We start from the raw sequence: 17,211 nt of genomic DNA, 5'->3' as shown, positions 1-17,211 counted from the left end.
GTTAATATTAGATGGATTATAATTTTTTTAGTTGATATTATGATACAAAAAACTTAGGTTTTCCAAGCAGTCACTGGTTAAAATATACTATTTTTTTATTAATTTAACTTAATTAATTTTAATTTAAAACTGTTTGAGTTGATTTAGGCCTTTTAATAAGTGTATTCATGATTCGTTACACATGACCTAACATGAATGTGACGTCACTATATGATGCTGTCTGCTCATTTTACTATCTTTAATTATCTTTTTAGGAGCAGCAACTCCTCATTTTTTCCACCGTTAGCTCTTCATACCTTGGCTACTTTTACTTAGCTTTACTGTTAATGCAAATTTTTGCTTGTTGTTTTCACCATGAAAATATTTCAATATACATATTTTTTGGGAACGGGTCTAAGTTGCACGAAGACAAAATTGCACGAGGTTACTAATTTGCACGAAGCCAAAATTGCACGAAGAGGTTTTGCACCAAGGGTCAATTTTGCACGAGTTAAATTTTAGCACGTGAGTAAAAAAAAAAATTATAAAGAATAAATAGTATAAAAAAATAAAAATAATTTAATAAAATAAAAATTAAAAATAAAGTTATTAATTGAGGGTGAGGGTTAGGGGTAACAGTGATAGTAATAATATAAATAAAATATGTATAATAAAAAAAAATTAAAAAAAGCTACGGACCGAGAGTAAGGGTTAGGGGTAACAGTAAATGTAAAAAAAAATAAATAAAAAAATAAAAAAAAGTTAACAAAAAAAAACTTACCGACCTAGGGTAAGGGTTAGGGGTAACAGTGATGGAACAAAAATAATTAAAAAAGATTATAAAAAAATAAAAATATTAGTAACAATCAAAATCCGTGCAAAATTTTCTCCGTTAAAAATTGTCTGCTCGTGCAAAAGTGTCTTCGCGCAAAAGTGACCCTTTGTGCAAAAGTATCTTTGTGCAATTTTGTGAACTTATGCATTTATGTCCCTTCATGCAATTTTGTACGTTCGTGCAGTTTAAACAGTTACCCATATTTTTTTCTATTATAAAAGTTTGTTTTTTTCCAAAAGATTGTACTCTTACAATAGTTTGATAAACTTATTACACAAATTCTATCAATATTTTGTAACATTTACTTGTTTACATTGCTAAATAAAAAATGTTGGCTACATAGTCTAAATTGTAGAACTTTACATCGGGCAGTTTATTTAAAATAATTCTAATTTAGTAGATGTGTTCTGCTTATTTTCTTCAACTAAACCAAAAACATTTTGTTACTAGTAGATGTCTGCGTAAATGACTATATAAACTTAAAAGTATGCAGTGTATAGTTTTTCAAAAGTAAAAAAACAATAATTAAGTTAAAAAACTAATGTAGTTATGTAACTATAGATGACTCGTACATTTACCAGTAAAATTAAGCTATATTTTAATTAAGATTGCCGAAAAATCAAGATAGATAAGACTAAGTTTTAGAAAACTTTTTAAACTGTACAAGGTTAGCAAAAAATGTCTTTTTGGGCCGAACATACTAAAAATAAGTTTTCAGAGCATGTTATTAAAAAATCTTTAAAGCAAAGTTTTCTTGACATTAAAATTTTATAAGCAATGATTTCTACCAAAAATAAAAGAAAGTTTTTAGTATTTTTTAATTAATGACATCATTTTAGTTCGCTTTGCATATTTTTTTTAGATTCATAAATTTTGGCTTAACTTCATTTGCAGGCTATACGTTGCACGCATATAAGTGGTATGTTTACAAACATTTTGAACATTTAAAACGTAGAGTTGTTATAATAGCCTTGTTCTTGAAAGCCCATTTAGTTCAGTAAGTAGAACTTTATGTAGAAGTATTTCAAGTTGTTATGAAATTTAAACATCAACATAACATAATTATAACATATTTCCTTAATTTTTTCCGTATTAGAATGTTTCTGTTGGTTCAGATATTTTATCAAATGTAAGAACTAAGAAATGCATCAATATGATTTAAATAAATATCAAATTTGCTGCTCATTTTTTATTGTAACTTCTTGTTTTAATTAAAAAAACTTAAAACTTTCTTTTTATTTAACTTACACTAGTTTTATAGATTTTTTTTTTATCTATTGTGATAAAAAATTTAGTTTTAAATACTCGATAATTATAAAAAACTCTTCAATTATGTCATCATAAATTTAGTAAATTTAAAAAGTAATAAATGTATACAGTAACCTATCGGTTACATGATCACTTTGTCAAAACCCAAAAGTGCTTACTGAACTAAAAAATTGTAACTAATAAGTTACTTGTTTTTAAAAACATGTTTAACACATGACTTTTAGCTCAGAAGTGCATAAGATTTTTAATAGAAAAGTTACTGTGTATGATACTTATTTTAACAGAGTTAAAATAAAACTTAACTAAATAATCTAATCAACCTTTTTTATTATAACATTGCGTTTGTATATAAATAAAATAAGATTACTATATCATTATACTTGAAAAGGTCATAATGTTTTTACACCACCGAAATCTGGTAGTGAATAGAATGTTCAATCTCCACTAGTACAATTGTTTTAATAAGCTGTTTACAATTCGGTAAATTAAGCAATAATTTTTAGTTAAGATAGATAACTAGATAGTACTACATTACTAAAAGTTTCATAAATATATATTAAATCTAGTTAGAATATGAGAATGTAGTTAGAAATAATTTTAATTTTTAAGAGATTTTCGTCTTTTATTATATTCCATAAAACTATTGGCAAAGACCAAGAATTTAATTTTGGTCTAGTTTTGGTAAAGTTAATAATCATTAGGAAAACAAATATTTAAAAGTTGTCTTAAATATATATTTGAAATTCAACCAATTACATTTACTTAAATACTTCTTTTTTGTTTAGATTAAACTTATGCATTGTTTTTGTTAAAATTTATTTAGCTGTATTTTTATAAAAAATTCTTATACCCATAGCTGCCAAAATTTCCGTGTTTTATTCTGTTCTTAAGCTTGTATCATTATAGTTTCAGAATTCTTCTAGGTATTTTTGACGATAAAACTTGGTTTAAAATACTTCTATAAGTTTTTCTATATATTAATTTTCCTAAAAATATATTGAATGATTACTTATCAGAGTTTAAAATTTGTACACAGATTTAGAATAATCTGATACCTCTAGGAAGTTAAAGTTTAAAGCGTCTTTTTTTAACTATATTTCTACCTAAAGGGCTGATTAAACATTTTCATACTAAACCGAGCCTTTAGAGAGCAAGCTTATTAAACAAATTTAATAATCGCCATTTAATAAGAGTCTATTTTCATTACATCTCCTAAACATGTAGTTTAAAGGAGTTATTGCTGCCTTGCTTGTTATCTAGCGGGTTTATTTCTCAAAATTTCTTCTTACTAGTTGTTTCTTTAGTAACATAGTTGTTGATTTACTAAATTAGTTTAAACAGCGATAATATGCAGATATATTGTTTATTAAACAAAAAAGGGTTCAAAATAATAGTTCCTAGGACCTGATGGACTAAAATCCATTTGTTTATTAATTCCCACACCACTTGGATACCTTTTAAAGTCTTTTCCAGGACGTTAAATCGGCCTTTTTAGAAAACTATTTGAAAACTAAATTTGCAACTAAAACATTTAATTAAAGATATGAAACTCAAGCTTAAATAAAAACCGAATATCTAATTCTCATTTAGTAAGATGTTTGCTAATACAAACTAAGTAACAACTGAATTATTAATGATTATTCAATTATTCTTTGACAACGGTCTATTAAGTTTAATGAAGAAAAAGTTAACATGACTTTATTTCTCAAATTTGTTTTTTCTATGTTAAAATAGTTTATAGAATAAAAAATAATCATAAAGAATTAAGAAGATATTTAAGTTGTAATCTTATGTTTATTCTTTATTTTTAAGTTGTTTTGCTATTAATAGTGTATTGAATCATAATTAATAAAAAGATCAAGATTTCCACTGTTATAATAGTTTTTTAACACTTGAGTACAAGTAACTATAAATAAAATGCTAATAATTTTAGGAAACCTAACTTTAATAAGTAAAATTTTATTTTAATCTACTTAAAAAGCACACTTATTTAACAACAGATTTAAGTTTATCTTCTATGTTATATAAAAAAGTATAAACAGTGTTGCAAAACTTTTGTAACAAATCTTTTAAAGTACAGTATAAGTATGATCAAATGAAAGCATTTGTATATGGTTACTGTGAAAAAATATATTTCTTAGACCGATTACCGGAAAGGTTTTTCCTTATATCATGTCACTCGACTAACTTTACAGTGTTGGTTTTTATTGTACAAATTAAATAAACTATACAGTATATAAAATGCTTTAAATAGATACACAGTTAAAATTTAGGTTTTATATTAATAATATCTATTTAAGTGACAGGTTTGAGAGAGTTTTTCAAGGTTTAATTTTAATCATTTAACTATTAAAGCTAAAGGTTATTGTAACTAATAAATAAAAACTCTATAAACTAAAATTTTAAAGTATACATTTTTTACTTGTTATATTTAATATTTTTTAAGACCAAAGAGTAAAAACTATATAAATATGTGTCTGTATATTTTGGTTTTATGGATATAAAAACTTCGGTTTTATAGATATGTCTGTCTGCTAATTAACTAGGTTTAAGGTAAAAATTTCTATAAATATTCAATTTTGTTAAGGTAAAAATATAAAATAAGTTAATACATGTTATATTTCTAATTTGAATCAATTAAACTATTTAGCCTACACATAAAAAGATAGTTTATGTTGTTTATTCCAACTTACAAGTAACTTTTGAAACTATGTAAATACCCGATTGTAAAATCCCATAAATTGTACTAATATTATTGAAACTTAAAACTTTTTATTTATTAAACTGTTAATTAGATTGACTATGTTATATTATACGTTTAATATACAGCACATCTACTACATGGTAGTAAAAAAAAATGTTTTAGTTAGTTTTCGGAAAATACATAACCTTTATAAACTAGTAAAACACTAAATCAGTTTTATTTTTAAAACTAAACGGAAAATTTGTAAATTATCTATTTAAGATAGTTGCTTAATGTAAAAATTTATTTTCCTAAACCACTTTTTCTCTTGAATTATATAAAAATCTTCAAACAAAACTTATTTGTTTATACAAAAACGTTCGTTATAACTACTTGTTTATATTGTTGTTAATATCGTCTATATTCTAGTTAAAATTGTTTGGTATTGTGGTTATTTCTTTTACAATTTCTAAGCTGAGCTATGCTTTGTTTCTTAATGTAACAAAATAATTTAGAAAGTCCTTCAAAGAGTAGTGCTAATACTTTTTAATACGAGCAAATATAAAACTTAAACATATCAGAGTTACAAATATTAGAAACCATAAACTAACTTCACAAATTCACAAACAACATCTAGTTGCTAACAAAACAAATTGATTGTATCAAAGCTAAATTTTTGACAAGTCTAACTAGTAAAAGCTTAACAAACTATTTCTATAGCGTAGCTATTTTAAGTTTTGTTAAATTATAGATTAGGTTTTGTTTATTTTGAAGCATCTACTTCAAAATTAAATTTAACAGTATAGTTTATGAACTCAAGTAATCAAATTAACAAGCTTTTAGTTTGAATTACAATATACTTTATAACAGACAAGTTTTGTTGAATATAAATTTGTTAAGTGGTATGTACCACACAGTTATTATAGCGAACTATTTTAATAAAATTTACATTTTATTACTAACTATTTAAATTTCATATAACAGCGTGATGTTTTTATGAGACACTTAAAAATACGTAAATAAATAAAACCAATTTGTGAATATAAAAATAAATTAAAGACACAAATTTCTTGTCACACTTAAAAAATTTTGTAATTTACATAAAACTTTTTTACATTTTAAGAAATATACTTATTAAGTTTAAAATATTTTGTCAAAAACTCAGTCAAAACAGCATTTTTACGAAAATGACCACAGGTGTATAAAAAAATAATTTTTAAACTATTTATATTTCTAAACTGCAAAAAAAAAATCATTTTGTTTAACGTCAAAAACAAAAAGCCCATTTGTACTAAGTTCAATAGTTACATTTGTTCACATGCAAAATTCACATTAACTTTATAATGTTAACGTATTTTCAGACCATCTTAACAAAACTTATAAACTACAATAGATCTCATTACAATTTATATTATTCCAACCAAGAATGAAAATGACTAAATGTTCCTTTCTTTCCTTGCAAGCAACTTTCTGTTTTTTCTAATGCCTATTTTAGCCAAATCAGCTTCTATTCATCAAAACTTTAGTTTCTCACTTTGTTTGGAACCATGATTTCTATCTGAAGAACAGCGTACACAAAACTGAGCGTAAAATAGTGTTTTATATGGTTGTATTGTTGTTGGTTCTTACTAATAGTTTTTTCTTGTTGTTTCAGTAAAATATGTTATATCAAAAGAAAAAAGTATATAAGCTTAAATAATTTTTTTTTATTATACCTTTAAAAGTGCCTATTAGAATAGCATACCTAATTAATAATTAATTTGTAATATTTGAACAAATTAAGTTCTTATTAATTATTCACTATCAGCCAAAATCTACTTGATTTCTACTTAATAAGTGCTTCCTTGTTTTAATTTTTTTTCTCATTTGCAAACTACTAATTATTTTACAAAAAGCTTACTATTACACATTTTCATAAATAAATACAAACTTGGAAGAAAGCAAGAATAAAAAAAATATTTATGTCGAAAACAGCTAGCTTTCAATTTACTTTTTGTGTTTTAAAAACTTTAAAACAAATAAAATAATAGTACCCATATTTATAAACTAGTTAGAAATATTTAACGAAACAAAAATGCTTTTAACTCCTGATAATTTAAACTATGTAGGATATTAATCTTGACAAGAAAATAGAAAAAATAAAGCTGTAGTTTTAGGACTTGCTATATATTAGTAATGGAGATATTATATTTCTACCTAAACTACTTTCAAATAATTGAACAAACCAAAAATTTACCTTGAAAAACGTAAACTTCAACAAAACAAAACATACACAAATAAATAAGCATACAACGACGATTTTTTTATAATTGAGAAATACATTTAAATTAAAGTAATTTTATAATTGGCTAAATTGAACATATATAATAAACAAACAACGAACATCTACACTACTCTATATACAAAACACTTGTTGTATAAAAAACAAGTTAGTTGAAATGATATATAATACTTTTAATATAAAATTTTCGATAAACATTATAAAAATCTTAATTAGATTTTAAATACTTTCACGTATTTAGTAAACTTTAGTACTTCCTTTACTACTTACTATACATTTGTTGTGGTATAAAATGTTAAAACTTGTTAGAAAAGTATTTCAGATAAAAGCTATAATAAAGATTCATCATAGTTTTTTGTTAAAATTTGTATTGTTTTACATTTCTTTGCTGTTTTCATGGATAATACGTATCTTTCTGGAAATGGTAAATAAAAAGTTATCTAACAATTTATTATTATTATTATTATTATTATTATTATTAAGTTTATTGTCCAACAAAGGACCTAGGCATTAAAACCTAAGCCACTTAAACTGAAAGACACTAATATAAAAAGAAAAAAAATAAAATTACAGTGATTAAATAAACATAAACATAAGACTTATACAAAGTACAAACTGAATATATTAAAACTTATACAATTCAACGATTCCAAAGTCACCAATCTCCAATTATACGTTCTAAAGCAACAAATACCTGTAACAAGCATTTCTGTCAAATCTTCAGAACCTGTCTTCATCTCGCAGAACATTGATCTGAGCTACTATTTACCACTCGTTATGACGGCAAATTCAGTCAAAAATCACTTCAAAAATGTGGCAGCAACAGTTCACAAATCTAGCTTAGGAATCAACTGAGTATCCAATAATTTCAAAATCTAAAGCCCAAAGCACATTAACAACAGCCCTTCCGAAAAAATCAAAGTTGAAAAGTACCTAAACCTATAAAGGGAAGGTGTAGCTTACAGATTAAACTACCAATAAGCTACATACCACACACCAAATCAATGGCTAAAGAGATGAACAAAACTAATCACTTATAAATTTTACTGGTAAATATTTTATTTAAATCAAATCTTTTTAAGTTTAATCGAAAATGTTTAAGATTTTTGCACGATACTAGTTCATTTGGAAGTTTGTTCCACATTTTTACCGAACGATAGAAAAAAGATTCGTGCCAACCAACATAGTTGAAATGATATTTGCATGTATATTTTCTATTAATACCTCTGAGTGAATAATTATTTTCATAAGGTTTAAATAAAGTTTGAGAATCAATAGTAGTTTCATTGTTAATCAGTTTAAAAAAAGTAATTAGATCAAATTCAAGTCTTCTGTATTCTAAAGTTTTTATATTAAGCTTTGTTAGTCTGTCTATGTAAGACGTATATGAAATGTTGCACCGATTAAAGATTAATCTCGTAAATTTTCTTTGAATAGATTCTAGTTGGTTGATGTCTTCTATAGAATATGGAAACCATAAAGGTGTGTTGTATTCCATTTTAGGACGGATGTAAACTAGGTACAGTTTTTTAAGAATTACAAAATCCGTAGATATAAAGCTTTTAAGAACTTGAAAAGATAAAATTGATGCAATACGGTAAATATAATTAATATGATGGTTCCATTTTAAATTATCTGAAATAAAAATTCCAAGGTCTTTGAATACCTCAGTTTTAGGCAAGATTGCATTGTTTATTTTAAAATCAAACGTTGGAATAGGTGTACTTTTGTGAATATTCAAAACATGACATTTGCTGGGATTTAGGTTTAATCTCCTTTCTTTTAACCAATGGTAGATTTTATCTAAAGATTTTTGTAAAACTAAGTTAGATTGGCTAAATATTTTTGTGTCGTCTGCAAAAAGCTTAATGTTGCTATTAGAATCAACCTCTAAGGCTATATCATTTATATAGATTATAAATAACAGTGGACCTATAACCCCTCCTTGCGGAACTCCACTAAAAATTGGTAAGGATTCTGAGAACGTGTTACCGATAACTACTCTTTGTGTTCTTTCCTGAAGAAATTCTTTGAACCATTCAACTAGATTTCTATTAATTTTGTATTGAGATAAAGTTTTAATTAACTTAAAATGAGAGACAGAGTCAAACGCTTTCTGAATGTCTGTATAAATTACATTGATAGATTTATTGGTAAAAAAAGATACTAACCATGAATGAAGGCAATCCAATAATTGAATACATGAAGTTCGTTTAGGAAGAAAACCAAATTGTTTCGGAGAAATAAGATTATTTAAGAAAAGATGATTAAGTATTTTTAATGAAATTATATGTTCAAAAGATCTGCAAAAGCTACTAGTTAGTGAAATTGGTCTATAGTTTAATGGATTATTTTTGTTTCCTTTTTTGAATATTGGTATAATATAAGATATTTTCCATTGCCTTGGTATGAAAGATGTAGCTAAAGAGCAATTAAAAATTAACGAGATTGGAAAAATGAGAGAGCTAATAGTTCGTTTTAAAAAATACGAAGGTATATTTTCTGCTGTTCTGAGTATTTTATCTTTTAAATGATTTACAGATTCAATTATTTCATTATTACTAATAAAAAAATCCTGCATTTCAGGACAACTCTTATCAATAAGTATAAAATGTTCATCTTCATAATCTTTACTAAATACTTTTTGGAATGATTTGTTAAAATAAGAGGCTTTATCAAAGTCGGAAATTAATGGTAAGTTATTTTCATCAAGTAAAAGAGGAAAAGAAGGTGATAGATTTAGCTTTGATTTTACAAAATAATAAAATTTTTTTGAATTAGTATTTTGACAGAAGCTTTTTTCATATTGTATGTCGAATTTTTTTACAGCTTTTTCGTATGCTTTTAAAACCAGCTTGTATTTTTCAGTAATCTGCTGATCTAACTTGCATTTTTTGTATAGTTTTTGTCACTTTTTTTAAATTAGAAGGATATATCTTACGTTTTCTATTTTTCTTCTTCAAGGGTACAAATTTTTTGATTGTAAGATTAATAATGTTAACAAATTTATCATAAAACTCCTGTAAATTCTCTGATTTATTATAAATAAATTTTCAATCTATACTTGACAAATATTCGTTGATACACTTAAAATCCGCTCTGGAAAAATCTGGGTAAAGTGTCACAGTAGCTGATTTCATGCTCTTTTTAACACTAATGCCAAAAGATATAAGGGAATGGTCATTAGTATTAGTTAAAGGTGAATCTACTGAATGAAATTTAATTCTATCCAACCCCATGCAATTACAAAGCACTAAATCAAGAATACCACCGTCTTTATGTGTAGGTGAATCAATAATTTGAGTTAAATAGTTTTCTGAACAAAACTTAATAAAATTTTTATTACATTCATTGAAAGTTTAGCTTGGAATACTCCAATCAATATTGGGAAAATTAAAATCACCAATAATATAGAAAGAAAAATTTTTTGGTGTGAAATGTTTAATAAGGTCAATCATGTTTGATACAATTTTTATAGATTTAGAAAGATTTGGAGGAATATAAACACATAAAAATCTTAATTTTAATCCGTTGAGAATTAAATCAAAGCATATAAATTCAAAACCGTCAAAAGCAATAATTTCACTTTTAACTTCAATAATTTTTAAATAATTTTTAACAAAGACAGCAACGCCTCCCCCCCTGCTCAATCTATCATTGCGAATAACGTTATAACCAGATGGACAAAAAATAGAATTGATAATGTTAGGATTTAACCAAGTTTCAGTAAAGAAAAATAAGTCTATGTTGTTTGTGCACATATGAAACTCAACAAAACTTATTTTGTTTAAGATAGATCTAATATTTGTATAGGAAATTTTTATTATAAAATTTTTACTAGACTTTGACCTATTGAGAAAATTTGTGTTTAAGGCTTCAGTACACTTATTTTTTAAAGAACTAACAGTACTATTATTAAGAAAAAAGTCACTACAATTACCATCAAAATTAACAGATTGACTAAATATATTAAAGTTTTTAACAAAGTTGTTACAACTTACACTAACCCCAGAGTTCCAGGGTGAAGTAACGAAAGTGCTGCTGTATTTTCTCAACTATTTTGTTGTTTCTTATTACATATTGTACTCTCAGATTTTTATCATCAGCCAGTTTTTGTTTTATTTTTAATTCTTCTCGCAATTTTTTAAAAGATAATAGCTCTGAAACCGTTCTATCAGGATTAATATATATTGCGTTTTCTTTTCCTTTCCTAATAACTTTTAAATTTCTCAACTTTAAAAGTCTCTGCTTAGCTTCCAAATTGTTGAGCTTAATTATAATTGGTCTGCATCTATTCTTGATAATTTTTCAAATTCTGTACAATGAGTTGAATTCAGATTTAATAATTTTATGTACTCCCAAAATTTCTTGAATAGTATAGTACTTGAATTTTGAAGTACGATAACCTCATTTTGTGATTCTATTGGATTTCGAAGAATCATTTTTTAAAGAAACTAAATCAATAAAATTTAACTTTATATATAAGTATACATGCACAATTAAACATAAATTAAAAGATTTAGATCTAAAATGTTTAAGATACAAATTTGCAATAACTACTTTTATAGTACTTTGAGATGCGAAAAATTGCTTTTGTTAGAACTAGTTGACAGTTGAAATTAACCTCAAAATATAGCCATAACTTATAATTTAATTTTACAATACTGTTCTAATATAAGATGTTCAATTAGGCTTCAGCTTTATCATTAACATTTTTAATACCCACGTTTTTATAGTTAAGTTTGAACGGTATTCTCATATAAAATTTCAACAGTTTCATTATAGTTACCATAACATCTATTTTAAATGATTTCCATAGTGACAAACTTCAAAAGCACTACCGCTACTGATTATTAAATTGAACAGTTACAGTAATAATGATAACATTAATTGACAAATTTTTATTCTAAAACAATGTTTTGCCTTAATGGGCTCTTAAGTTATGACTTTAATGTTATTTAAGTAGGGTATTGACAATATAGTACTTTATTCCTCAAATGCTCCTAGTATAGCCTAACAATTTTTTGTGTTTTCATTTGTTTTAATTTAGCTAATCATTTTTGACTGAAGAACTTTCAATTCGTTTTTAGCAAGCAATAAAATAAAAAATAGTAGAACAAGTTAGTTCTACTAAGTTAGTTCGTTTTATGACGAAAACAAACTGTGATGTTCAGCATATTGCAAGACAGTTAAACTTAGTAAATGTCAAGTTCTAAATATTCAAAAAAAAAAAGTACTATTCTACTTATGACTTTAAAATAAACAATACAAACTTATCTTCAACTAAAGCGTATCAAGATTTTTGAAATTTTGTTGCTGAAAATTTAAAAAGAAACCACCATATTAATCTCCTTTACCGAACTGCGTCAACTACATCTTTTCAAGTTTTAAAGAGCTTCAAGTCTACGGATATAAACATCCTTAATAAGTTGTTTCTCATTTACATTCGTCCTAAATTAGAATATACCACACAAATCTGGTCTCCATACTTAAAAAAAGATACTTATCATATAGAATCTGTTCAAATAAGTTATACCAGATTAATCTATAACCGCTACAATATATCTTTTACGCTTACCTTGATAGATTAACAAAACTTAATATTAAAAGTTATTAAAAGGAGACTTGAATTTGATTTTATTACTTTTTTTAAACTGGCTAAAGCTAAAACTACTATTAATATATAATTACTTTTTGAACCTTACAGAACTAATTACTTACTGTGAGGAAAAAGCAATAAATTTACATGCAAAGATCGTTTTAATAATGACACTTGTATGAGTTCTTTTTTTATCGGCCAGTTAAAATATGGAAAAAACTTCAAAATGAATTAATATCTTGCAAAACAGTTAAAGAATTTCAATCAAAATTTAAAAAGTTTATTTAAATAAAATGTTTGTTAGTAAAATTAATAAATAATTTTTATAAATCGTTGATTTAATTTTGAGACTTTACTTAGTCCATAGTTAAATTTTTAAAGCTGCTTCTTTCCTCTATTACTCGTTAATGATGAGTCTTTTTTCAATATGTTAAATGATTATTTCTCAGGCCAATCTATTATAATATGCTTAGGGTTTAGGTTTTTGTTCTGAGTAAATGCATTTAAATGTTTCATGAATAATTAATTTACATCAAAGCGAAAAAGAAGTATAAGTTTGTGGATACAAAATTTGCTTTTTATATTAAATGATAAATTTAGTAACATTGTATCAAAATAATTTTTATTTTTCGATTTAAATAATGAACTTTTTGTATTGTTTTTATTTATGACTTATTTCGTAATGTGTCTTTCTGCTTAAGTAACCTAGATGTTGATGCCTAGGATTCATATGGACAATAAACTTGCAATAATAAAAATAATAACAAAATCCAGACTTAATTTTTGAAACCATTAAAAATAAAATACATCAAACAAGTTTTAAAATACAATTATAGTTTTACTTTTTTATTCGTTTTTTGCTTACGATTTTCCAAATAATAAAAAAAATGCAAAATAATTTACAATTGGTCTATTACATCCAACAATTATCAATTTGTTAACCACATTTACTACTTTTACTTATTTTCAACAGATTTTTAGAATATTAACATTAAAACTAAACATTTTACTATTAATTATATTAGAAAAATTATAGAAACTAAATTTGAAAACTTTATAACTAAAAAAATATTATAATTGCCTAAAATAAGCTAATGAAAGTGTTTCAAAAATATCAAATTCAAAGTTTATAATAAAAACTATGTTTTTCAAATTTTTGAATTTTCTCGCGGCGTTCCATTTCAAATTTTCCGGCCAAAATTTCAGGACTGTTTTTTTCCTGCTTGTTGAACAGTGTCCTTCTTTTGCTTGCGAACCACTTACGAACCTGTTAAAATAAAATAAATTCTCAAGTGTTACTTTAGGAATTAAAGTGCAGATAAAACTTATTCACATTATAAAATAATTGATTTAGGTTTAAATTAATACTAGTTTGTACACAACTTATATTGCATACTTTATCTGCTTTCATTTTTATATCCAAGTAGAACATACTATTTTTTAGAACGCAAAGAGCAAACTTTTGTTAGTTAAGAGTTAAAGTTTTAAGGTGCTTAAAAACTTGCACTTACTATTGTAACCAATTCTACTATTAGAATTAATCATTTAAAATTACTTACATGATTAGTAGCAATGTCGTAGTTGTCGGTCAGGTAAGCTGCCTCTCTATCAGTAATGTATCCATTGTATGCCTTAAACATCTCATTCAACATTTCTTCTACTTCTGCTTCTAACTTGTGATTTTTATTCCATATGCCCCCTGTTTGTTTTTATCAAAAAAAGTAATTAATAAAGTTCTAATAAGATAAGGTTATTAATCAGCCTGTGTGAATTTAAATTTATTAATAAATTTTACTTATAAATACTGTATAAAGTAAGGTCAACAAACATATTTTTATCGTTTTTGCATTTTACTTAACTAAATAAAAGTAAATGTATTTTCATGTGCCTATAAATAAGTTTGCTGATTATAGTTTTGAAACAGGCGGTACATGTGTAGTGATGATCTTAAAATTTGCGACGTACATCATTAATTAGCACAAGAGTTATAGTTTAAAAAAATATAAAACATATAATTGGAGTTTTTAAGACATTGAAAAAAATCAAGTATCAATGATTTTATTAAATGTTAAAACAAGCTATTTACGTTTTTGTTGTGATTTCTTGTCCGTGGTAGCAGCAGAACTATCATCTTGGTCTTGGTTGGTTTCCCGCGCTTTCTGCTCCATTTCCTGCAACTTCTTCTGCACTCCTCTCCATTTATGCTGCATTTCTTTCAGTTCCCGCAACAACATTTGTCTTTCTTTAACTCCCAAATGTTTTTCAGACTTCTTGATGGCTATCCCCTGGTCTTTTTGAATGTTTGGTTGCGTATTTGGGTGCACTGTTGCTTTCAGCTGAGGTTTTACATGTCTAGAATTCAACCAAACATCTGTAAAAATAAGTTTTTTTTTAAACTGTTCTTACACACTCTGTTTTTACTTAGTAAATAAACTCCATAATAATAGTACAAAAGATTTAGTAAAGTTAAAATCTCTTATTCTATATAGTATCTTAGACAATAACTGTAAATTTTGAAAGAATTACACATAAAAAGTACTTATTAAAGATTTAAAACTACATACAAATTTATATTCTCCGAAAACTTATTTAAAATATTACTTAATCATGACTACTTCACTCAAAACAAAAGGCAAATTTAAAGACAAAAGAACATGATTCTGTTCAAACAAAGTAACTAACCTTGGTATGGCAACAAACATCCATTAGGCATACGATTGACCAGTGAATTTTGTCTGACGTATTGAGAATAATTGTTGTGTTGTTGATATGGATGATACAAATCAACCGATGGTTGATACTGAGGTTGTTTTTGAATTTGGTGCATGTGGTTAAACGTTTTATTTGGATTGCTGTTAATATGGTTTAATAATAGATTCTGATGGTTTAAATTCTGATAGTTAGGTATTGGAATTTGACGGTTTTGTATTGGATTCTGATAATTGAATATTGGATTCTGATAGTTTGGTACTGGATTCTGATAACTAGGTACTGGATTCTGATAGTTTTGTGTTGGATTCTGATAATTTGGTACTGGATGATATTTAGGTATTGGATTTTGATAATTAGTTATTAGATTCTGAGAATTAGGTATTGTATTCTGATAATTAAGTATTGGATTTGGATGAGTAGGTAATGGATTCTTATAGTTAGGTATTGGGTTCTGATAATTTGGTGTTGGTTTCTTGTGGGTAAGTGCAAGATTCTGATAATTAGGTATTGGATTCTGGTGGTTAGGTATTGAATTTTGATGAAAATTTATTGGGTTCTGACGGATTACTGTTGGATGATGATAGTTTAATGATTGCTTATTATATTGTGATGCTTGGTTTTTATGGTCTAAATTTTGGTTTGGTTGGTAAAATAATTGGTTTTGGTGGTAAGAGGTTATATTTTGATGACTAAACGTTTGTTTCGGGTATTGTAATGTTTGATTATGATTGTGTTTTAGATTGTAAAAGTTTTGTTTTGGATAATGCTTTATTTGGTTTTGGTGGTCAAAAATTTGGTTTTGGTAGTTTTGTACCAAATATTGATTTTGATAAATTTTGTTCTGACTATACCTTATTTTATTTTGATGACGTAGTAAAGCGTTGATCGTAATTAGCTGCATTGGTGCTTGCTGTGACCCTAAAACAGTAAATAGTTTTTGTTAATGTAGCTTAAGCAATATTTCTTAATGCATGCAAGAACTAAATTGATTACTATATATTAAATCACATTTTTTAGGATTTAAAGCATAATTAACCTTAAAGTTTAAGTATATCGGTGTTTTTAACTGAATTTACCATCAAAGAGACTAAAATGTAAAAACTATTTGAGGTTTGAAACTTGTCGTGTTTTAATTAGTTAATTTATTTGTTGTTTACTATTTGAAAAAAGTTTACTGAGTTATAATAAAAACTTACCTATTTTTAGGCTTTGATTATTTGTCTCAGTTTCATTAGCTTCTTTTTCAAAAGCATTGTCCTCTGATGTATTATCTTTTTGCTTATTGTTTTTTAACAACTTTTGAGACAAATTAAATGCATTAAAAGGCATTTCTTATAAAATTTATTTAATTTATCTTTTGTTTTGTTTTGAGCTCTAAGACAAATATATTTTGTAAATTATTACATATAAAAGGGTTGTTTATTAAACACAAAATGCAATCTGTTTATAGTTTTTTAGATTTACCGTCTAACGGTCTAATGTAGAACCTAACATTGGCGTAGCGTGATGACGTCATAGGGGTGCAGAGCAACATAAATAAAGTTTTATCAGGTTAGTATACTTAAAGGTCAGTCTAAGCTAGGAAAAACTTTAGTTAGCAAAAAAAGAATTTTGTCTTGATATATTTCTAATTTTAGTTATTTAAACTATGTTTTTTATTATTTTTTTTATGCTTGGGTAAAATGGGTTAGGGGTAAGGGTATAAATTAAAACAAATTAAAAATGAGCTTTTAAAAAATTTGCTGATTCTGCTTATTTTTAGCTCAGCCTGACCTTTATGTATACTTTTTGTCTTTTTTATAATTATATTTACTGATATAGTCTTTTCTGCATGCTAAAACATTAAATTAAGC

This window comes from Thalia democratica, chromosome 3 (assembly GCF_965202585.1).
Source record: "Thalia democratica chromosome 3, ktThaDemo2.hap1.1, whole genome shotgun sequence".
Classification (NCBI taxonomy): domain Eukaryota; kingdom Metazoa; phylum Chordata; class Thaliacea; order Salpida; family Salpidae; genus Thalia; species Thalia democratica.
The sequence above is the reverse complement of the archived record's forward strand: the minus strand, read 5'-3'. Positions refer to the sequence as shown.